We start from the raw sequence: 25,101 nt of genomic DNA on the forward strand, positions 1-25,101 counted from the left end.
CACTGGGGGACTCGCCAAGAAGAGGGTGCTCTGAACTAACTTCATCTCGCTCAGGCACTCACCAGGGGCTGTGCCGGGAACAGGTAACCCCAGCTGGAAAGCTGAGGTGGTCCCGAAGACCCAAACAGCAGGAGCAGGGCACAAAGCCCTCTCCGTGGAGCTGGGGAGGGGTTGTTCCTGGCGGGGAAGCTGGGTAGTGCACCTTTGTGTCTTCCACAGCCCACAGTTGGCAGCACGTGGATCCTCTTCTAGACACAGTGTAAGGAGCAACTCTTCCACAACTTTGGTGCCCCTCTCCTCCTGGTAGGAAAGAGAACAGGGAGGTGAGTAGGACGAACTACAGCCCCTGGTGACAAGGCCACAAGGGAAACTGACCACCTTCTCCTCTGCTATCCTAGTTCCTCCTTGCTGACCTTAGAGGCTTGGGAAGGGGCCCTCAAACCCTCATTTCTGAGGAGCTTGAGCACCCCAATCGTATCTCCTTCACTTCTCCTTACAAAGCATGAATACGGAGCAAACAGAGATATTTCTTTAAAAAGACACCCTGTTACTTAAAAAGAAATGGTTTGATTTCATGGAAGTCATGAGACAGGAAAAAAAGAGAAGTCTCGAAACAGTTGCCTTTCATGTCACATGAGAAAGTGCAAAGGGAACTCATGTAGTTTTAATCATACGAAACCATACAGAGAAGCACATGTGAAACCGGGTAAAGTGTGAGGACTCTCAGTGCTGACCTGAAGCCCCCAGCCAGGGCATGACTTTCAGGGGGTGGATCCACTAAGAAAAGGACGGAATGAGCAAAGTGCTAGTCACTGTGGGGAGCACCAAACCACAGACTTACAGCTGCTGACGTCAAACAACCTGAAAACAGGGTTGAAATGATGAGGCCACGGACAGACTGCCAGGCAGCGCAATCAGCTTGCTTTTGGGAAATTTATAAAATGGAGCAACACTTCTCCTTGCCTTTTGGAGAGCTGACTTGGAATTTAGGAAGTCCAGGGAGTTTTGGTATGTTGTGTGATCATTGAAACTAAGTTCTAAAGACAGTGATACTTTAGTTTCTTTAATGCATCAGTGAAATGAAAAGGGAACCAACCATATGGGAAAATATGTTTCCCAATGACACCTTGGACAAGTGTTTGATCTCCAAAATATATAAAGAACTCACAAGACTCCACTCCAGGAAGACAAACAACCCAGAAGACAAACAACCAAGAAGACAATTAAAAAATGGGCAAAGGACCTAAACAGTCTCTTCTCCAAGGAGGACACACAGAGGGCCCAGAGACATAGGAAAGGATGCTCAGCATCACTAGCCATCAGAGAGATGCAAATTAAAACCACAATGAGATACCACTTCACACCAGTTAGAATGGCCATCATAAACAAATCAATAAACAATAAGAGCTGGAAATATTGCGCTGGCTGGTGTGGCTCAGTGGATTGAGCACTGGCCTGCAAACCAAAGCGTTCCTGGTTTGACTCCCAGTCAGGGCATATGCCTGTGTTGCGGACCAGGTCAGGTCTTCGGTAGGAGGTATGCCAGAGGCAACCACACATTGATGATTTTCTTCCTCTCTTTCTCATTTCCTTCCCCCCTGTCTAAAATAAATAAATTTAAAGAGAGAGAGAGAGAGAGAGAGAGAGAGAGAGAGAGAGAGCGAGAGAGCGCTCAAGCTGGCGATATTATGGAGAAAAGGGAACCCTAATACACTGTTGGTAGGATTGCAGACTGGTGCAACCACTATAGAAAACAGTATGAAATTTCCTCAGAAAACTGAAAATGGAGCTACATTTTGTACCCTAAGAGTCCCGAAACATCATATTCAGAAGAACCTATGCACCCCAGTGTTCAGAGCAGCACAATTTACAATAGCCAAGTTCTGGAAACAACCTAAGTGCCCACTGGTAAATGAGTGGATCAAAAAACTATGGTACATTTACACAAAGGAATACTATGAAGCAGAAAGAAAGAAGGAGCTCCTACCCTTCATGACAGCATGGATGGAACTGGAAAGCATTATGCTAAGTGAAATAAGCCAGGCAGTGAAAGACAAATACCATATGATCTCACTTATAAATGAAACCTAATCAACAAAACAAACAAGCAAGCAAAATATAACCAGAGACATTGAAATAAAGAACAAATTGACAGTAACCAGAGGGGAGGGGAGGAGAGAGATAATGGGGGAAAATAGGGGAAGGATCATCAAGGAACATGTATAAAAGACACATGGACAAAGCCAAAAGGAGATAGGATTGAGGGAGGGAGGTGGGGGTGAGAGTGGTATGGGGGGGAAATGGAGACAACTGTACTTGAACAACAATTAAAAAATGAATAAATAAATTTTAAAAATAAAAAAAATGTTTCTTTAATGCCACTGGCATTACGATGTAGCATATTGAAATCCCAAACTCTTATCCCATGGGTTGTATTTATGATTCTGGCCTGGCGCCTAAATGGTTTTGGCTAAAATAACAAGAATGGCAACTTCTCTCCTTGTCAGATTAGCATCTGTGGCCGACACTCTCTCCTTGAGTGAGGTGAGAACAGTGACTTTGCTTCTAACCAGCAGAACACCAGCACTCTTTTGATGAGTTTCCTCTCTCTCTCTCTCTCTCTCTCTCTCTCTCCATATATATATATATAATATCTGTCTCTATTATCTGTATCTGTGACTTCACCTTTCTTGTGCCCCATAGAGAGACTGTATCTGCTAGCTCTGAAGAAGTAAGCTGCCATGTGGTGAGAGAGCCTTTGGTGAGGCCCATGTGGCAAGGTGCTGTGGAGGCCTATGGGAGGTGAGGTCCAAGCCCTTGGCTGTGCAGCCGGGAAATGAATGAGCCTGAATGACCCTGGACTCAGGTTCTTCCCCATGGAGCCCCCAGTGAGGATGCGGTCTGGTGGACACCACAGTTGCAGCCTCTGTGATCATCAGCAGTTCCGCTGTGACCCAGTTCCGCTGTGCCTGAACCCTTTCCCTGGAAACTGTGAGGCAACTAATGCGTGTTGTTTCGAGCCACTAAACTTTGGTGATTTGTTATACTGCAATAAAAACAAATATTGACATCATACTGTTAGGGAAAGCATCATTCCATGTATTGGCCAAGTCTTTAGTAGCTTTTTATTGCCTTTGGAATAAAGTCTTATAAGGACATTCAAGGCCTCTCATCATTTTACCTTATCTGGGTCAGTCTGATAAAGACTGTATCAACCCAGAAAAGAGTTCCGGGACAAAGACAGGCTGTTGAAGGAGTCCCTGGTGGAGCAGAAATCGCTCAGTCCCAAGGCTAGTCTCCCTAATTCCTCTGCGTCCTGACTCCTGCACTCCTCCTGAAGTTAACTGTCTGCTTATTGTATATACCCATGTTCTACACTTCGGTACTAGCAACAAAGTTACTTTCATTTCCCAGTTCTTCCTATTCTAAACCCTACTCATTTTTTCTAAAATCACATGTGATTTATTCCTCCTCACCCCAACCTGGAAGTAATTTATTTCATTTTTTCCATTGCTCCTTATGTAGTATACTTTTCATACTGCACTGTATTGTAGCCATAAATATTGGTAGACATTTGTCATTCTTTTTACCTGCCCAGCATCGAACATACTTGCCAATACTTAGGGGATTCCCTATTCTATAAATCTTGGTGGGAAACACAGTCTGCCTTCCTTTATAGAAGCTAACCCTGCCGAATCCTCACTTTCTCAGCATTGCTTTCAGTTAAGGTTCAATAAATACAAACAAACTGAGCTGAATGTATTGATTATTTAAATGTTTTAAGATTTTTGTATAATTCCTCCAGATTAGAGGAATAAATAAATAAGTTATTAAAACAAATATCATCCAACTGAAGTTATAAATGTTAATTTTCAGAAAGTTTATATATGTAAACAGATATAGTATGTACAAAAATGTGTGAATTTTTCTGAACCAGAAGCATTTTATTCACTAATGCTTGAATATTTATTTTAGTCCTCTAGTCAGGAGATTGCACACACATACTTGTATATAGACTTTCGCGATACACTTTGTAAACTTTGCAGAGAGGGCCCAGAGTGTTAACAGTCTGAAAGCCTCTCATTAGTGTTCCTATTAAACTTTGTATCCTTAGGAACGTATTGAAATGCAGTAAATGTTCAATTAATATCCGTTTAACACAAGAGCCAACTTTATCTAGGAATGATATCTTATAGATTTCATTTACAAGGCAAACAAGCTTTAATGTAACCCAAGATTATCCTGTGGTAAGTGTTCCATGTTCCTATATTTCCAAAAGGTACTTATCAAGGAGATTATGAACTCAATGTCTCACATGCACTCATCATCATAACAGATGGGATGAGTACATTGAATACACCGGGCTACGGGATTTATTTCTTCTGTTTAACATCATTTGCCTGTTTCTCCTCCCACCCCCACCCACCCTGACTCACATGATTGTAAGGTGGGTAGTTAGTCAAAAGTCAAAGAAAACCATAGAAATTCAACTTACAGTATAAGACAATTTCAGAATTGTTGATTTTAAAGTATTCTATTGGCTTTGGCAGTCAGTATTTTTGGTTTTTCTCATTATGGTGGCAAGCAGAGCTGGTCTTGACAAATGAACAGATAGAGCAAATGAGAAACGCCAGAAGGCCTAGGGGATGCCAAATGGCCTAGTGAAAGGAAAGGGGGCTCGCCGCCCAGGACATTGATGGGTGCGCAGTGTGTTGCTGGAGGAGGACTTCTAAGCTGGGGAGGAGGGGAGGGAAAGTTTGCCATTTTCAGGAATGATAAATTGCACCTTCAATACTAAACTGTTGAATAATAAATTGAAGTCTTTTGTCCAAACCAATACTTACCTGTCCTTTTTCAAATTAGCAAGGACATTATCCTGCCTGAAGTAGTTGTTTCTGTTCTGTTCTAATCCCTTACCCCCTGCTTCAGTCCTGTTCAATCGTGTTTTGCTGCCCAAGGTGTGGTCCGAGGGCCAGCAGCAATGGGCATTACCTGGAAGCCTGTTAGAAATGGGGAATCTCAGACCCCACTGAATCCACTGAAGTTTCTGAAGCTATTGAATCAGAAATGTCATTTAACAAGTTCCCCTGCTGATTCCAATACACAGAAACTTTTGAGAACCACAATAGAATTCTCATGTGTCCTACAAACCCACTGATGTGATTGTAAAGGAAAAACAAGGCCACGGAATGAAAATATTTTCTATCTTTTTAACAGAACCATTTCCCAGCAGAATGGCACCAGTTTTCCCTTCATGGCCATTCATTCATTCTTTCATTCATTCATTCAACAAATACTTGGCAGATCGGCAACATAGTTAGCAATTGACATTTGTTGAGCAACTTTAATCTCTAGACGTCCGTGCAGTCGCTGTGCATATTTTGTGCACGAGGAAATTGAGGGTAATGAAGAGAAGAAGTAACACATCCTAGATGGCGCTGACAGTGTTCAGTGGAGGAACCGGGGTCCTCTCTGAAGGCATCGCTCACGCTCCGCCAATCTTTGCTGCCCACACAGAGTGCACATTTATTCTCTCTGCTCTGCGGGAATATTGCACAAGATCAGACTTCCTCTAGTCAAGGGGCCGAGTTTTTCCTCCGTCTGGCCCTCTGTGGCGGGCAACCGCTAAATTTGGGGGTCAGAGAAAAGAGTAATCAAGTTCCAGAGCCAACACTTTCCAGGCTCTTGGATCGAGTCGCGGGGGGCAGAAGAGTAAACTTGCAACATCCTGGCCCAAAGGACAAACACCTACACATGCCATTTAAAGCTTCCCTCTATCTCGGTCCTCCCAGCAAGGGCATTAGAGGCGAGAAGAGAGCCTAGACCACACTTCCCAAAACCAAGATGGCGGCAGTGTACTCCTTGCCCACAATTGACTCCTTCACCGCCGTTCTGTCTCCATGGTACCAGCCTAGGCCAGGCGAGCTTGGAAACGTTGAGCATTTCCCTCCCCCTCATTTTTTGCGACAGTTACAGCGAAAGTCACGGCTGTGGAGGCTGGTGTCAGCTGATTTACCGCAGCGGCGGCGGCTGCAGCGGCAGGAGCTTCACCCTGCAGCTCCGGCGGGGAGCGGCGGCTGGGATAGGGTTTTGGTCCCCAAGGTTTTCCCCGCCCGGATTTTCCCACTACACAGTCTTCTTAGATACGTCCTTGCTTTGTGCTCCTTTGCCGGGGCGTCTACCTGTGATCCGACAGACAACATCACCGCATGAGATGAAGCTGTGACAGGTAGAGAAGGGGCTTTCGAGCCTCCCCAGGGGGATCTACAGTGCAGGGTGTGCCTACAACGTGGAGGTCACGGGGCCCGGGGTCAAGGGTCACAGCCCGCTGCCTCCCGTGGTGGCGCCAGATGTCAGAGCGCTGCTGCCGAAAGCCCGGAGCCGTGCCGCGCCTGCAGGTTCAGGGCCCCAGGGAGGCACCCTTGCCCGGATCGTGGGTCTTCCAGGGGGTCTTTGGGGCTCCCTGGCGTGGTAAGTGACATTTGCTTTGGTGACACTCGCTGTGATCTTGAGATGGGACTGCCCTGCTCTCCAGGGCAGTCTAAACGGGGTGAGGTGGTAAGTGCTAATGGGTGGGTGGTTATTGACAGTGTTTTCCGATAATGTGCTTGTTTGGGGGAACATGTGGTCTCTCCTTACCTGTGGGCACTGCTCTTTAGCTTGCCCTTGCCTAAGGTATGGAGGCGCCTATTAGTGTTTCATCTTTGAGAAGCCACTTGCCTGTTCTCATCCCTTTGCATAGGACTTGGTCTAAGAAGATGCGTGCAACTCCCTCTCACAAATGGGACCAACATTCTGAAGCGATGTTTGGAATCAGCCCTGCCTTGTCTCTGATTCAAAAATTACGTTTTAAGTTTTGATTCACTTGGTTGGTTTTTCAAGTGCTAGGCACTTACAGTTTGCAACAATGGTACAGTTGCTACAGTTACAGCGCAGGATGCAGTGGTGTTGTTGATGCTGTTGATTTTAGGGTTCAGTGAGAGCTGCTGATGGCTTTCACAGTAACAGTTGTCACGACCCAAGAAAGACATGCCATGCATGGCTTTTGCAGATGTTAATTGCTTAGGACTTCGTGGACGAGATGGCAAAAATTGCTGTTGTATGAAAGTTCACTGCGTTTTTGAAATTTTGTTGCACACACAACTTGGAAATGTTGTGACAGGAGGGAGCAAAGGGGAGTTTAAAGGTGAAAATGATGTGTCCGAATGCTTTTGTTAGTAGGAAGAGTCAAAAATTGCCTTGATTTCATCCAAAGTGACAGGTCATAGTCATTTCAAATTCGAAAAATGGAACAGTGTAAATAGAAAATACCTCATTAACTTCAATTATAGCGTATAGTGGAGAAGTTCATTTGTTTACATGTCTATTTTCATTTTTTAAATGCTCCAGAGTCCTAATTAACAGCAAAACTAGAGTGTACACTTTATTATTTCTTACTGCCACCTATAGCTAAGTGTTAAAAGATCTTGATAATTAGATAAATCAAAACTGGGCTTTGCCATATTCGAGTATCACTGTGGGAACTTAAATTTTGAGGTAGTGGGCCTTGTATCTTACAAGTGTATTTTTATCTTGGATGTAAGTTATATTTTGAAGTGAAGGAAGTGGGGTAGTTTACGTATGTAACAGTCAGCATTGAAAACTTGCAAAGTAGTGAGCTGGCCTTGTGCCTTTGTCATGATGAGGATAGGATGACATTTGGTTTTAGTGGGGTGCTCTGTGTTTGGTGTTAGTCCTTACAGTCTGTTTTGGACCTCAGGTACAAAGGATTGAGCTAATCCTTTTTAATTCAGTGATCATCACTGGGCTGTTTAAGGAATGTCTTCAATTTTTTTTTAAATTCATTGTCTTTTATTTCCAATTTCCACTTCATTCCCTTGGCTATCAACCTGTAAGCAACCATTCTGATATGTGTGATGCATATCCTTCTGTTTGTACATGTCATTCATGTATATTGTTTCGGGTGCCTGTATTTTTAATTTATGGAGATGATGTCATGCTGTATGTCTCATTAAAATTGTTTTATCTACTTTGCTTGAAAGACCTGTTTGTGTCTCTGACTGCTGCACAATATTTCATAAGGTATACCTACTACATTTTATGTCTCCTCTGCCATTTGTGGATACCCACATTGCCTTCGTTTTCCTACCACTATTGACAATGCAATGATAAACATAGCTTGTAGAACTCTGTGGTGCTTTCTCTGAGATTCATATCCAAGAATGTGATTTCTGGATCGTAGGATATTTGTATACATATTTTACTGAAAGACTTCCAGATTGTGGTCCAGAACAAGCTGCAGTGGTCTGTGCTCCAGGAGGCAGTTCATGAGAATTTCTATATCCCTAGATCCCCACCAGCCTCATAGATAACAAAGTAAGAACTCATTTAAAATTACATTTCACTGTGCGTAATGAGATCGAACATTTCTCCACATGTGTTTTATCTCTTAAGGGGTTTCCCTTGTATAAAATTGCCCATTTATCACTTTCCCCATTTTATATTTGAGGTTTCAGTCCTGTTCTTGTTAGCCTGCAGAAGCTCCTTGTATTTCCTAGATACAGGTCCTTTAAATATTATACGTGCAAGAGTGTTCCAAGTCTGTCATTTGTCCACAACTTTTTTCACGACGTCCTTCATTGAACAGAAATCTTCCATTGCAATATAATCAAGTTAAAATTTTTGTATTGACTTATCATTTGTGTTTTGGGGGTTTTGTTTAAGAAGTTGTTTCTCAGCCCTGTGTCACAAAGTTACTGTCCTGTTGTATGTACTAACTTCATAGTTTTCTTTTAAATTTATAGGTTTTCAGTTCATCCAGAGTGTGTCTTTTTACCATCACGCACTGTGAAATGATGTTTCAGTCAATGGATAACATAGAGAATGGTGGTCCCATAAGATTATAATGCGGCTGAAAAGTTCCTATTGCCTAATGATGCCATAGCCATCATAACGTCACGGTTCAAGGTGTTGCATTGGTTCTTACCATTGTGTTTCAGTTGCCTCCAGTATTCGGTACAGGACCGTGTTGTATAGGTTTGTAGCCTAGGAGTTCAGGGGAACAGAATTTTTCATCCCTAAATATGTTTCTTTGACATAAGGATTATTTTAGGCTGGTTACTTGCAAGAAACGGTAGACAGGGAAGAAGTTCTGAAAACCAAGTGTAAGTGACTCTTTGTAAAAGACATTTACGTTTGTAAGGGTTTCTCCCTTGCTGGAAGCTGGGCTCGACCTTCTCTCTGGACACTCTTATCAGTGCAGAAGACAGTGCTGGTGAACCTGTGCATCAGCCTTACTCTCGCTGACTGTTGTTTTCCTGGTGACATCCTGTAACTTGCTTCCCACCCTCACATTTTTTCTGCAGAAGATTTTGAGGAGTTGCTGAGTGTTCATGAGTCTCTCCCAGGTATACAGGAGGTATATGTGTTTGTTTTTCTCCTGCTACCTGTCTTTCAGTACAGGGATGACTCAGTCAAGAAGCCAGAAAAATAGAGGGCAGTGATTGTCCCTCCCTACAGAGCAGGAAGCGAGTCCATGTAGTCTGGGTGTGTAGTAGGCTCTACAGTCTGTGTAAGTGCGCTCTATGATGTACACACAATGATGAAATCGCCTAAGGACTGTCAACCCACAGTCCTTGGCACCAATTAAATACCAATGGGAATCTCCACTTTAGGGTGTGGTGAAAAAAGGAAACTTTATTCAGCGAAAACAGGTCCACTGTGATACAGCAAGGCCATGGAACAGTTCACTGACAGCTCGGTTAAGGAGCAGCAGGGCTGTGAGGCGGCCGCGGAGCAAGGCAGCTCTGCCCCGCTCAGGTCTGCTCCACCCTGCTCCTCTCCGCCCGCTCTGCCTGCCCTGCGGTGCTTTGCTCCCATTCTGTTATGGTCCCGCAAGACTTGGTATCTCAACTCTAATCTGGGAAACACAGTCTTCAGTCTTTAGTGCAAAAGAAAAGTGCGGTCTCCAAGCCAGAAGGAAATCCCCTTCTCTCTGTCTGACTTACAGAGAGAAGTCCCGGGCCCTGGTCCCTGCGGGTCTAGTCTCATGCAAATGAGGACTCCAAATCTTGGCAGTTTGGTTGGTCCGAAAAGCACTTCCCTGATTGGTCAGAATGGAGCTGCTCTGATTGGTCAGTGAGGTTGCTAATGGAGATATAGCTGCACAGCTCTGATCAGACAGCCCTACTGGTTGAAAAACAATTCCAGGAATTCCTTCTTAAGGACTAAGTCAGATGGCAGGCACACAGTGCGAGCAGGCAGCGCCTGCAGGCTTCTCCCTGAAGTGTGCTTTATGTGAGATGCCTCTGTTTAGAAATGGCTGCCAGGTTCTGACTTTTCTTTTCTTTTCTTTTTTAAATTTGAACTCAGCCACCAGGAACCCTTCTTGGTTATCTTCTTTCGTGGGGTCCCCAGGATGCTTTTCTCAGAATATATCCCTGTTGTGAAGGGGCGCATGATGGTAAAAGGTGGGAGAAAAGTAGGTTTACGGTTGTAAGTACACAACACAGAGTTTATTCTTATATTATCATTTATTAGTTATTGTGCTATTTTCGGTTCAAACTGAAACCTGCTTTTGCCGCATCCTGTATATGTCACACGGTGCAGATCCAGTTTATTTTCCATGCAGTGCGCCAGTTTTCCCAGCGCCCTTCTCTCCTTTCCCCATAGACTAGCGATGCCACACTTACTGGATATTAAGTTCTTCTGTGCACTCTGAACAGTGGCCTGTTCCTTTGCTTTATTTGCTGGCTCTTGCTCTAATGCCACGCTGTTTTAAGGCTATGGCTTTGAATTTATTTCCCACATGAATGATTCTTCCTATTTATTTTGTTTAAGCTTTATTTTGAAATAAATATAGAGTCACAAGAAGTTCCAAAAATAGTTCAGAGAGGCCTAGTTTCCCTGCTAACCTGTCTTTTAGTACAAATGGTTACAGTTTATATAACTTTACCCAATTTCCCTCAGTGATTACATTTTATACAACTATAATATTGATACAATAGCAAAATCAAGAAATTGATATTGATATAATGCCTGTATATAGTTCTACCCATTTTACCACCTGTGTAAATAGATACATGTAGTCATCACTGCATCAAAATACAAAGCTGTTCCATCACCACAAAGATCTCCCTGCTACCCGCTCCTGGTCACCTCCACCTCCTGTGCCCCTACTCTCCCTAACCTCTGGTCAGTAATCAATTTTTCATCTCTGTGATTTTATCAATATAAGAGTGCTATATGACTGGAATTATACAGCATGTGACTTTTTGAGATTGAGCTGCATTTAAATTGTTGGATGAGACAGTTTTTGAGATTCCTTCCAATTGTTGCGTAGTACGAGGAGCAGTCTCTTCCACACGTGCCTGCACCGCGGTTTGTGTGACCGTTCACCTGGCACAGGGGCCATTTCCACTGTTTGGCTATTACAGATAAAGCTGCTGTGAACATTCTTGTGTATTTGTGTGTGTGTGTGTGTGTGTGTGTGTGTAGATATAAAGGGTCACATTTTTTGGCATACATGCCTATGAATGTGATTGATGGGTTGTTTGATAAAGGTATGTTCGGTTTTTGAAGAAAATTGTTTTTTGCCAAACTGTTTTCTGGAGCGGCTGCACCCTTTTACATTCCTACCCGCAGTGGATGAGAGACTGAGTCTCTTTGCATCCTGATCAGCAGCTAGTGTTAGCACTTTAAAAAATCTTTAGCTGTCCTATTAGACATGTGGTCATCGCGCTCATAATTTGCATTTTCCTATTGCTAGTTAAATATTGTTAATGATGTTAAATATTGGTAGGTCAAGTTCTCTATTCTTTGCTCATTTTCCAAGTTGGCTTGACTTTTTAAAGTTTTTTTTCTGCATATTTTAGAGCTAAAGTTTTCAAAGACAACACAACTAGAATTTTGATTGAGGATGCATTGAATTTATAGATTTATTTTAAAGAGAATCAATATCTTTATAATATTAGGTCATGTATCCAAGAGCATGGGATGGCCTTCCATTTATGACTGAACAGAAAAAAGTTTTTTGATAGTTTAAAAAAAATACTCTGGATTGATACCATGTTAAAGTAGATTATTGTTAATAGAAGAAAATATTGCTTATATATAAATATGTATCATACTGTACATATATATACATACATCAATACATATATACTGATATATATACACATATAAATATACTAATATAAAATATATATACACATATATATTCTGTGTATGTGTGTGTCCTACTACCTAAAGATCAAAATTCATAGTACAAGTGAAATCATTTCAGCAGTTGTAGTTCGGCCTGAAACTAGGTGGCGACTTTATTCCTGGGTTCATCCGCTACATTTCTCTGTGACACTTGCTTTATTTGTTGGGACAGATAAACTTGATGATGGATGGGAGTGTGGGGTGGGTGAGGTTTGTAAGCCAGTCCCATTTCGCCCACTTCACGGCGGCACTTTACGAAGAGTTGGTCATCTTACACGTGTGCGTGGCATTGTCCACAGGTAGAGCCAACTGAGAGCATGTGTGTGGCTTAGTGAAACCCTGTCGTTGATCAGCAGGTGTCATATGTTCTTCCTTACAGACCCCGTAGCAGTGATGTTCACTGAAGAACTGAGCTCCATGCATGTGGTTCATTTGTCTTGATCAGTATCTGACACTTGAAGCAGTGTGGTAGGTCAGAGCACAGAGATGCTGTTGGCGGAACTCCTGCATCATGGCTGCACCCAGAAAGTCCTTGTCCGAGCGGAACTTCTTCTTTTCTATTAAAGGACATATAGTCTATATTCATAACATGTGACATATTTTAAATAAAATTCGACATCTTTTGCAAAATGTTTTGGCAATGTTTAATGAAAATGTTGGTTTATTTTGGCTGATAGTTGCTTAGGATGTGGGAGCCACAGATGATGGAGCAGGGAAATGTTAGGGCACTTGGTCAGGTCAGGATGGAGAAAGTTTCTGACGTGCTGAGGCTTATGTTCTGTCAGCTCTTTTAGAATGGAAAATTACTGGAAATACGTGATTGTTTAGCCACTGTCTCCTGTTCAACCTAGCAGTTGTGACTTATGAACTTTCAAGCCGGTTGAAGATATTCCACTAGTGGTTAGCACATATATGTTGCTCTGCATGTTGGTAGCTAATACATGTCGGCAACGACAGATCGATAGTGTGCCAGGTACCTGCTGTTCTCACGTTCCAGCTGTTTATTTGACCGTCTTCCTTAAAGGCGCTCCTTTTTGTCCTAAATACCTCAAACATTGTACCAAGAAGTGAAAATCACAATTTGTGGGAGTGAAAAATTTACGCAAATAAAATATCACTTCACTTAGTTTAAGAAACAGTCTGTGATTCATTGAGAGGCCTTAGTGAGTGTAGCAGTGAGTAAACTAAACCATGCCCGCCAGGGTGCTTCACAGGATCCCGAGGTCCGTCTGGCCTCAGTGGGCGTGTCCCCGATAGAAGGAAAGAGGCTGGGATAGCAGCAACACCTTCAGCTGGGGAAAAACAATGAGCATATTAATAGATTTGCTTGAGGAGATATTAAGTGTTATCATTATTATAGAAAGATTGATAAGCAACTCTTCCATGAAAAACAAAGCATGTAACATCAAGATGTATTTTGCTAATGTGCACCCCTTTTTTTAAGGCAAGGCAAAGATACTTTATTTGTTACTTTGTCAGTTTATTCAACACATATTTGGGTGCCTCTTCTGTGGCAGGAGTCCTAGCCCCTGGGAATACATTACAGAACAAAACAAACATACACCATTGCCTTCGTGGAGCTTACAGTGGCAAAGACAAACAAGAAGTAAAGATTTGGTGTGTTAAATGATTGTAAGTGTTCTGGAGAAATATAGTAACATGCTGTTGGGACGGTGGGTTTTGCAGTTTATCCCGGTCAGGAAAGGCCTCAGCGAGATGACATTCCAGCAGACACCTGCAGGAGGTGAGGCGGCGTGCACTGAAGCAGTCCGGGGGACACTGTTCTGAAGTGAGACCCTGCCCGGTGTCTCGGAAGGAAACCGAGACAGAGTGGACGGGGAAGAGCCAGGAAGGGAGAGAACAACAGCCTTGTTCACGGAGGGGAAGCAGCTGTGTAGAGTTTGCCTTCTTCTCTCACTGGGGCAGGAAGCCACAGGGAGATTCTAAGTTAACGTGTGACATGCGTGATTTTAATAGCATCGCTCTTCGTGCCACATTGAGACTATAAGGGGACAAGTGTGTGCACAGGGAGGCCAGTTGGGAGACTGTCGTGTCATTCCTTGTGGGAGATGCTGGGCATTTGCAATGGGCTGGCCGCAGTGACAGTGCTGAGGAGTCACCGGGCTCCGGGTGTACTCTGAAGGCACAGCCAGCAGAGGTGCTGACGGATTGGGATGTAGAATGCGTGTGTGAGAGAAGAATCAAGGGTGATTCTAGAATGTTGGCCCGTGGCGCTCTGGAGATGGCGTTGCCGTGGACTGAGATGGGGAAGGTCGTGGGGAGGAGCTGGTTTGGGGAAGAAGACTGGGCATGCGCTTTTGAACATGCCGAGTTGGAGGCGCTTAGTAGCTCTCCAGATGGAGATGTGGAACAGGAAGATGGATTCATGAGTTTGGGGCTCAGAAGAGAGAGACCCCCACGGCCTAAAGGGGGGAGTGCCGATGTATCTGTTGACTTCTGTAGACGCATGTAAAGCCCTGAGACTTGGTGAGGTCACTGAGAGGGGGACGGTTGCCAAAGAAGAGAAGTCCAACATTTAAAGGTAAAAAAGACCCCCCCCCCCACAAAAAAAAAACAAACCAGAAAACTGCGGACTAAAGCCAGAGAGACAGCAGGAAAGGGAGAAGACAGGGAGGCCAAGTGAAGACACGTGTTGAGGAAGATGGGTGTGAACCTGCCCAGCGCTGCTGGTGGCTCTGGAAAGACGTGCATTAGGGTTGATGTTGGATTTCCTAGTGGGGAGGTTATTGGTGACCTTGTCAGCAGCGGTTTTTGGCAGGCAGAACATTTTCTGTAGTTTCTATATAAGGGCGAGGCGAATGCTACAAATGAGAACATTCTGACTTGGAGAGAGGTTACATATTTCCTCAAGGTTTACAGCTACCAAATGGGGGAGCTGGGATTTTCCCTAGACACTGTGGTTCTCAAATCTTCATAGTCAGCCAGCACAGCCTACTGATCCCCGGGATCTTAATGACGGATTCAACTTCCAGTATGGGGAAGCATGTTTGTTACTGCTGGGTAGTTTACTTGATGAACAACGAGAAACTTCGGTGCTCAATTTGGAATGTCAATGGCAGTGTGAAGGAAAGGAGTGGGAATGACTGGAAATGCAGGTGAGAGGAGAGTGGGTGGGGAGACGCGGCTGAAGCTGGTTCGATGATCGGGACCGTTCTCCCTAAAGTGTAGGGGCTAAGCCGGCACAGTTTGCCTTTAGCTTAATCCGTACCTCTCGAAATCTCGGCAGGTGACAGAGCATAAGAAGGGTTCCCATATCCTAATGGCAGCTGCAGAGATTTTAAATGTGATGCATTATGCCCCAAGTCTATGACTCATGGTAAAAACTGTGGTTCTCTTTTGACTGGGTAGCTCTCCAGTGCTCCGAAACCTGACCTTCCTGTGCTCGGGGCTGGCTGAGCAATGAGAAGTAAGTGTAGTCTCCTTCTGCCGTCTGCCCATTCCACATGTCCTCTTGAAACGGAATATTGGGGCTCCCTTTTACAAGGCAGCCCTAAGATGCCAAGTTCACTGGGATTAGATTTCTTAACCAAATAAATAAAGAAGTATAATCTTGTCGATTTAATGACAAGTTCCACGGTCAGAAGGCTGTGTCCCTCACAACTCCTTAATCGCAGAAACGCTTTGTTTGTTCTGAGGAAGCGGCTCAGTCATTTCTTCAGGACATTTTATGGCCTCGCTGTCTCATTGCATGATAATAAAGTTTTTATTATCTGATTCAGTGTTTTTCATGTCTCCAATAAAATGGTAGCAATGGCACAACCACAAAGAGAATTCATAATCATAACGATCACTTCCTTCATCACATTTTACTGTGGATTTGTCTTGAACATGCTCTTTTGACAAATAACGTTGGAAGGTTTTCTGACAGTTTGAATAAACCTTAAACATTTTTGTTCTTTTATTGCAACTATGGCAAGTACGTTTCGCTCTGCAGTGTGCAGCCCCTGCTTTTCCTGTTCCCCGTTGGTCGGCGGGTAGTGTAGGTCCCCTTTTGTTCATGTGTGGTTATTCTCAAGAGAGAGAATTTGAATTTGTTTCTGTCTGCACGTCTCCGGAGGCTGGCTGCCTGGGGCGCAGGAAATACACAGACCGAGACGACGCTGACTCTCCTGTGAAATGCCTGTGTTCGGGGACAGAACTACTTTTGCGTTTGAGAGTCAGGAAAGCAATGTGTGGACAACAGGATGACAGCTGGTGGTGGGGGTGAGGGTAGGGGGTGGTGGGATTGAGCAAAAGAGAAAAAGAACACGTGGACAGGGACAGCGCTGTGGTGATTGTGGGGGGAGGGGCATATAAGGAGACTAAAAGGTAATGGGAAAAAAGCACAAGCTCAAAAGAAGAAAAGCAACGTAGAGAAATTAACATTGATCCGATGCCAGATTTTTCTTAGGATCATTTGTAACCTTAACTGTTTTGTGGCTTTTAGAAACCACGCGGGATTCCTGTATCATATGGGATGTTGCAGAACAGGATGGGCTCACCGGGGTATCGCTCCATAGGTCACTGATAGTTTTAAAGGGAAAACATGCTGTGGTGGAATCGCTGGTAGTCACTACAGTGTGGGACAACGTAACATTCACATGTAGAGACGGAGTGTGAAGTGTACATGCGTCATCTCCTACAAAACAGTCTTGCCAAAATGTTTCCCTTGAACCTAATGATTCCTTGAGAGCTAACATCCAGTTCATAGGAAAAACAAGAGAGAGAGGAAAAAGGTTAATGACACCAGGGAAGAATAAGCCAAATTTAAAATGCGGACTATGCTGCAAACGATTGGTTTTGCTTTTTTTTTTTTTTTTTAAGTTAATATGAAGACAAATGAGGTGTGACTGTTCTGGAACCGATGACCAAAGACAAAATCAAATGTGGTGCATAAAACTTGAATATTGTGTTTACTGGTTAAAAAAAGTTATGAAAGAAGGTTTTTAGACCATCAGTAATGCAAATATAGACTGGGTTGTAGATGCTCGTAGAGAAGTATGGCATTGACGATGGTGATTGTGGTGATGGTATTGTGTTTTCGCAGCAGAATGTTCTTATTTTTGAGGCATTTTAAAGTATTTAAAATGTGCCATCATATGTGTAGGTTATTTTCAAATGGCTCAGAAAAAGTATATATATGTATATGCATGTGTTTACATGTATATACACATAAATACATATTGACAAGGGAAATATGACAAGATATTATTTGTTGAGTGATTGTTATACTACTTTTTAAATTTTTTTGTGTATTTGAAATTTTCCACAATAGAAGGTTGGGGAGAATCACAAAGGAAAAGTAAATTCCATCTTAGGATTTTTATTAAAAAAGCAATCACATGAAAAAAATATTCCAAATCTAATAAAAAGCAGGGATGAAAGATCCTTCCTTGTCCCTTCAGTTTTTCTCAGGGCTTTCTAGGCCTTCGTGCATCTCGGCAGGAGGAAGCTGAAAAAACGGGGAGAAGGTACCCGGGAGACTGCGCCGGGCCGGAAAGCGAGGAAGAGGGTCCTGGGCTTTGGGAGAGGGCGCTTGAAGATTTTATTTTTTTTTATTTTTAGAGAGAGGGGAAGGGAAGGAGAAAGAGAGGGAGAGAAACATCAATGTGTGGTTGCCTCTTGAGCACCTCCCCTTGGGGACCTGGCCCACAACCCAGCCATGTGCCCTGACTAGGAATCGAACTGGCGACCCTTTGGTTTGCAGGCCAGCACTCAATCCACTGAGCCACACCAGCCAGGGCCATATGTGCATCTTTAAAACAAAAGAATCTGGTGAATCAAGGCCATTGTATTTATTGCACTATCTTGTTGAATATAGTGCAGTACCCAAAGGTGGGGGGAGGGAACTTAAGACCAAAGGATATATCTTGAGAATTAGGATTCCCACTTAGTCCAGCCTCATACTTCTCTTACTCCCCCTTTTCAGAAGTAGTTATCATTGCTGTGTTTTTTTAAATTTGGCATCATTACAGAATTATTTTAAACACTGTGTATGTATGTATGTATGTATGTATAGATGTGTATAGCTATATATATATATCTCTCCCCTTTTAAAACCAAAAATAGGAGTGTGTTTTGCACACCGTACTGCGTAGAACACTGTACCGTACACCATATATATTTTGGAGATCATTTTTTATCTTGTAGTGCAGTGTTCCATTGTAAGGCTCTATCATCGTTTTTCTTGCTAATCCCTGACTGATGGACATAAGAGTTCTTTTTTCAGGTACCCATTAACAATTAGAGAAACTTGCAAACTTATAAAAATAAATAATGTAATGAATGCTCTTGTACTGAGGAGAGCATCAACACTCATTTCCAGTGTTTGCCCCCCACCCTTGAGAAGACTTGGAGATGGGGGTGGCACTCAGGTTTACTGGGGTGCGCTCCTGGTGTCCACACAAGGTGGGGGGGCAAGGAGGAGGGTTTGGCTTGAAAGGGAAGGTGAGCTGCGATGTGTCAGTGTGACTTCAGGTGGCTCTGGGGGAGCTCTGGAGATGGGGTGAATGACCCTGCCCGTGCCATCCTGACTTGATACAAGGGCCCCAAGCTGATTGGTCGTGGGATGAGCGCTGTCCCCTGTGAAGGTGCCAAGTGCATGGGCAAGGCGCCTCCCTTTGGCTGGGACTGTCCTTTGTGGGGCTGACGGCCCAGTGTTCTCAGCAGCCCGGGTAGTAAGTCCTTTGTTCCTGAGGAGAACGTGGACACACCCCGTCCATCACGCTTACGGTCCCATTTCATCTTCATCCCCGCCAATACCTCTTACCCCCGTTCCCCCCTGACCTCCCCCGAGTGCCTCTGAGCCCAGACAGCGTATCATCGTGCCCATCAGTCCTGCACTCCTGCTTTCCTTTGAGGAATGTGGTCTAGTAAAAGCTCGGTTCACCAGATTGACTGGAGAATGGAGTTTTCTGGTAAATGAGACAATACAGAAGAGTGGAGAGCATTTGTTCATGAGGAGCCAGGAGGTCCGTGTATGCCCCGGAGCTCTGAGGTCAGTTTACAGTGTGGTCTTGAGAGAGTTGCTACTGCATCTAACTACCCCCCAAAATAAAAATCTGAGATGATAATGAGCTGTACCTTCTCTCCATGACTAGATTAGGGAGCCATATTATTTTTTCATCAGTTACAAAAGCCTTTCTTCTGTAACTGCTTAAACATAAAAAACAAAAGCAGACCAGCAGGAGGTAGACCCACATTTCACCAACTTTCGCAGTGACTTGGCTTCCTGATGGAGGTGGGGCATCAGTGGAGCGGGACCCTTTTGGTTGAATTTTCTGGTGCCATTTTATAAAAATGTTTTCTGAGTTATAATCTCTCCAAAACCAGATTATACCTCGATTCCTCTTTGCCTCACTTACCTTCTCACCTTCCCTCCTCCCCTCCCTTCGTGCTTGCTTCCTCCATCTTTCCCTGTGACTCTGTTTGGGTGGTGACGGTCAGGTTTTATCCATAAAACACTTGACCTGTTTCCCATTGCTGTGAGGTTGGACTCCCAGTTCCTTACGGAGGCTGTCCGAGTCCTTCACATCTCCTCTCCTCGTTCTGCTCTTTGCTCTGAAGCCCAGCCCTGCGAGTTCCACTGTCCAGAAAGGCTTGAGATCCGTTGCCTCTGGGACCTAGAACACGGGATTCTGTGTGCCTCTTCCTCAGTCAGATCTTACTCGTTCTCACTCTCCGTTTCTTCCAGGAATCCTTCCTGGACCCACTGAAGTTAAGTTAGGATGTTCATCTTTATGTCTTCACCTGTGGTTTATGGTCTCGAGATTTCTAATGCAGCGCACTCTGTGGTCATTGTCTGTGTGTACGTAACCTCTGCTGGATAGTTGACTTGTGTTTTTTTAATTCACCGTTGTAGTGCCGTGGTATAGGCACACAGTGGAAACTTGGGAAATGCGTACTAATGATGGTTATTATGAGAGCAGAATTTAATTTGAAAGCTATTTTAGTATCAGGAAGGGAGTTTGTAGTGTTATTTTTGACAAACTCGGGCAGAACTGAATTGTGACATTTGCAGATAATAGAATTGTGTTTGAAAAACACGGACAGTAATACTTTCATGTCGTGGCAGAAAGTCAATGAGAGATATTAACCTGCTGAAAAATCCAGCCTGATCAATTATTAAGTGGCAAACCTGGAAGAAACCAGTAGATGTGGAAGCAGGATGAGAAATTGCAGGATCTGTGTTTTTCTTTAAATTACTGGTTACTGCGCGTCTACAAGGTGTTAGGTATCGCACTAGTTGTCTTACATGTTTGGTCTCAGTCTTTACAGCAGCATTCTGAAAGGAGGGTGCTGCTGTCCGTCTTTTATGGATGGGGGGGCCGAGACCCAGCGGGGCCACCTTTTCCAGATTGCGCACAGGGGCCAGGACTTGAGTGCAGTTCTTTTTTTTTTTTTTTTAAAGATTTTATTAATTTATTTTTAGAGAGGGAAGGAAGGGAAAGAGAGAGAGAAACATCAATGTGCGGTTGCTGGGGGTCATGGCCTGCAACCTAGGCATGTACCCTGACTGGGAATCGAACCTGTGACACTTTGGTTTGCAGCCCGCACTCAGTCCACTGAGCTACGCCAGCCAGGGCTTGAGTGCAGTTCTTTTGACTGTGAGTTCTCTGTTCTTCCAATGACTATTTTCATTTTTGTTGACTGAAGTTCAAAAGCCGAACATGCGACGTTGGCCTTCAATCCCTTTAAGAAGTAACCTTGGATTTAGAATGCACTTGGGCACTGGTGAGGTTGCGTCAGAACTGGAGAAGTTGGCGCTCTCCAAGTTGGTGTGTGAGTTTGATGCGGCTCTACCCATGACCACAGCAGGCTTTTCTGCAGAAGTTTACAAGCTGGTTTTTAAGTTTGTAAAGAAATTAAGAGGACCTAGAATTTCAAGGGAATCTTGAAAATAAGAACTAGCACATTTCTGTGCAGGAAGGAAATATCACTGTGTTCCTTTGGGGTGTACATTTCTTGAATTCTCTTATAAACTAGGCAGGACTGGCTTTTATGTACTGGGCTTGAGTAAAACTGAAATAGATACATATTATACAGTGACCCACCTAGACCATCTAAGTCGAATGAATCTTTCCCATGGCGGCCGACTGTGGGTGAATTTCAGCTACCCTCTGCCGGTGCGTGAAGGGGCCTGGGCACAGGAGGATCCGGCATCCGTCTCCCTGGTCTCGTCTCACCCCGGCAAGGCTCCCCCTGCTGCTTGTAGGGGCCTTCAGCTTTGTCCTTTACTGTAATTTCTTGTTGTTCTTCTTACCACTCCACTTACGCCGTGCATATTTTTCTTACACACTTTGGGTGTGTACTGTATTTGCACATGCAGTTAGGGATAGTGTACATTTATATGTAACAAAACTCAAAAACCGTGGCCTTAAACAGTTAGGGAGTTTATTTTTCCTGTGCAACAAAACGTTTGGTCTGAAGTTAGAGGAGTGTTTGTGAAGACTGAGAGCCCTCCTAGCTTTTGAACTAATGCAGCGTCTTAGCAAGGATGTACCTGTGTCCGGGGAGAGACCGCAGAGCAGAGCCCCAGTGTCCTGGACAGTTTTCTCTGCCTTCGACCTTTGCCTTTCCCCTCAGTCTGCCCCCCAACCCTGACTTAATACCCTGTCAGTAGCAAGCGCGTTCTGAGACCACAAGTCCGTTTCTCCACGTGAGTCCTGCAAATGAGACTCTCTGTTCGCCTTCTCCAGCCAAGATCTGAAACCTTACGCTCCTGTGTCTTCCAATGCCGTCTTCCCCGTGGTCACCGTGTCCTTTTGGTAGATGATTATTTGTGTAGAAGTTGTTTCTGTTTCTTCTGTATTTTGGTGCAACTACCCTAATCCCAGGGGTGAAGTATATGAATATCAGCTACTGGTTGTGATTCCCACTGCAGCTTCATTTCTGATTATTACCTTTTAAATGTTTCACCTAACAGACACTTCCTGTGTAGAGCTTTTTTATTCTCATAGACTAGCCAAAAAATAGCACAGGGGGCATGTGTGTGTGTGTGTGTGTGTGTGTGTGTGTGTGTGTGTATTCAGAGTCAGGACAGCAGGACAGGTTAGTTTTTACAGTCTAATTTCCTTAGAAATACCGCAGTGAACTTTGGATTCTGGTCCTCTCACTCACCCCCCAAACACACACACACGCCCCATAAGGTGGTAACTCCTTACCTTGGTTAGACAGAACTTCTTACCTTATTTCTCAGATAAGCAGTTAACTGTGATCTCCTGGAAAAGACAGAGCGAATTTTTACCTTTAGTTCCTAAGGGACATTGCTTTTTGGATAATTAATGAATTTTAGGTTATGTTCTTTTTAAAAAAAAGTTTTTTTAAGATTTAAAAACAAATTTATTTATTTTTAGAGAGGGAAGGGAGGGAGAAAGAGAGAGAAAGAAACATCATTGTACAGTTGCTGGGGGCCGTGGCCTGCAACCCAGGCATGTGCCCTGACTGGGAATGGAACCTGCGATGCTTTGGTTCACAGCCCGAGCTCCATCCACTGAGCTACGCCAGCCAGGGCTAGGTTATGGGTTGAATTGTTTTTCCCTAAAATCCATATGCCGAAGTTCATACCTCAGAACGTAACCTCATTCAGGTCTTTAGAAAAGTAGTGAAGTTACAGTGTGGTCATCAGGAGGGTCCTAATCCAGCATGACCCATGTCCTCACACAAAGGGGAAAGCGGGAGACAGACAGGCACCCCGGGAGAACGCCAGGCGGGCAGGACGGTGGCCTTCTGGAAGCCACGGGGAGCGGCCTGGATAGGCCCTTCCTTGCATAGCCCGCAGGTGGAACTGGCCCTGCCCACCCGTTCACACCTCATTTCGGACTTCCAGCCTCAAGAACTGTGAGACACAAACTCTGTTGTCTAAGCCACTCAGTTTGTAGTAACCAGTCCCTAATGAAGATCCTTAATGGCCCTTAGTGAGAACTCTCAGATTCTGGTTGACGGTCAGTTCTTGATTTTTTGTGAGGATGTGCGGATTAGTTTTTTCCTAAATCTTTGTGATTATTTTAGCTTCTGGAGAAGCTGAGTTAGAGACCAGTGTGTTTTCTAATGACATAAGCTATGCCTTTACCACGTTATGGATGATTGTTTCCACTTGTTGTAACGGCTGTGCAATGCACTCTTCTCCCAGGTTTTCTGGAGTCACCCTGTCACACAAATACCAGAATGTTCCTGCGTGCTGCAGCAGGCAGGCCCATGTCCAGAGCACACACATTCCTGAGTCCCAAGTCTTTGTTCTCTTTACACCGGGCAGTAGGCACTGAATGTGAGTCCTCAAGTATCTAAAGAAACGGTGTTCTCTCCAGATCTCGCCGTATTGGGTTTGGTGCTGTGAGCTTGTTTAATGGAGCGGCATCTTCTCTGGTGCTGTCACCATGGAAACAGGAGCTCCTTCCAGATTCCCAGTTTGAGAAAATCATTGTTAGATGTGTTACTCAGCCAGGAATGTGCTGTACCAAGTTCGGTAAAGTCGGTTCAGTGCTTTGTACCATTTTCTGATATCAGACAGAGATGTGGAATAGTGGGGGGTGTCATGGTCCTTCATGAAATGGTGGACATGATGCATACAGGGTTTTGTTTTTCTATTTAGTTATTTTTAAATTTGATTTTAATTGTTGTTGCAGTACAATTTTCTATCTTTTACTCCCATCCCAACCCACCCACCCAGCCCTCCCCTCCTCCCTCCCATTTCCACCTGCCCCTAGTTTTTATCCACGTGTCCTTTATTCTCGTTCCTGTAAACCCTTTTCCTTTTCCCCTGAAATGCCCTCTCCTCTCCCCTCTGAACTCTGTCAGTCTGTTCTTGATTTCAGTGTCTTTGCTTATATTTCGCTTGTTTCTTTGTTTTGTTGTTTAGGTTCCTGTTAAAGGTGAGATCATATGGTATTTGTCTTTCACTGCCTGGCTTGTTTTGCGTAGCATAATACTTTCCAGTTGCATCCACGCTGTTGCAAAGGGTAGGAGCTCCTTCTTTCTTTCTGCTGCATAGAATTCCATTGCATACATGTACCATAGCTTTTTGATGCATTCATTTACTGATGGGCATCTAGGTTGCTTCCAGCACTTGGCTATTGTAAATTGTGCTGCTATGAACATTGGGGTACGTAGGTTCTTTTGGATTGGTATTTTAGGGTTCTTAGGATATAATCCTAGCAGTAGAATTGCTGGGTCAAAAGGCATATCCATTTTTAGTTTTCTGAGAAAATTCCATACTGTTTTCCATAGGGGTTGTACCAGTCTGCCATCCCACCAACAATGTACTAGGGTCTCCTTTTCACCACAACCTCTCCAAAACTTGTTGTTTGTCGCATTGTTTATGATGGCCATTCTGACTGGTATGAAGTGGTATCTCATTGTGGTTTTAATTTGCATCTCTCTGATAGCTAGCGATATTGAGCATCTTTTCATGTGTTTTAACAGGAACTAAACTTGGGTTTTATAAAAAATGTATACTTTTTACTTAGAGCACAAAGATAGTTTTGGGAGAAAGCATGAATGAAAACCATGTATCTAACAAAAAAATAAAAGATGCAGTATACATTGTTTTTAGTAAATATTCCAATGTCAATCATAATTTTTTTACTTGCTTAATTTTCTAGTGACTATCCTTTTTTAAAAGAGATTTTAGTTTTTATTTTTTGTTTAAGAAGTATAAGTATTACTTTAAAGAAAAGACATTTGCTAAAAGCCTCTAGCATTTAGACCATGGCTGTCAAACTAGTTTCTTTTACAGAAAATATCTGTCCTTGGAGTGTTACTGAAAATATCTTAGGACAGTCTCAGTGTTCTAGAGAGTCCATCGTTATGCACACGTTTTTGTTATTACTTAAGAATCTTGGATAGAAAAAAAAATCACTACTGTGACATTTCGTTGGACTGGCGCTCGCCAGGAGGTGA

At 43.7% G+C, this 25,101-nt stretch overlaps 1 protein-coding gene across 2 annotated transcripts in view; it reads left to right on the top strand.

The window, feature by feature from the left end:
- The first annotated feature begins 5,848 nt into the window (after window positions 1-5,848).
- Window positions 5,849-25,101, top strand: part of WDR7 (WD repeat domain 7) — a 290,553-nt gene continuing 271,300 nt past the window's right edge. The window contains exon 1 of one of the 2 annotated variants that reach the window (XM_045849693.1): window positions 5,849-6,229. The gene's annotated coding sequence lies outside the window, so the exon portion shown is untranslated. The remainder of the gene's footprint in view (window positions 6,230-25,101) is intronic. The other variant, XM_045849694.1, reaches the window with a different exon arrangement.

This window comes from Phyllostomus hastatus, unplaced genomic scaffold, assembly GCF_019186645.2.
Source record: "Phyllostomus hastatus isolate PE091 unplaced genomic scaffold, TTU_PhHast_1.1 phas_contig_80, whole genome shotgun sequence".
Lineage (NCBI taxonomy): Eukaryota > Metazoa > Chordata > Mammalia > Chiroptera > Phyllostomidae > Phyllostomus > Phyllostomus hastatus.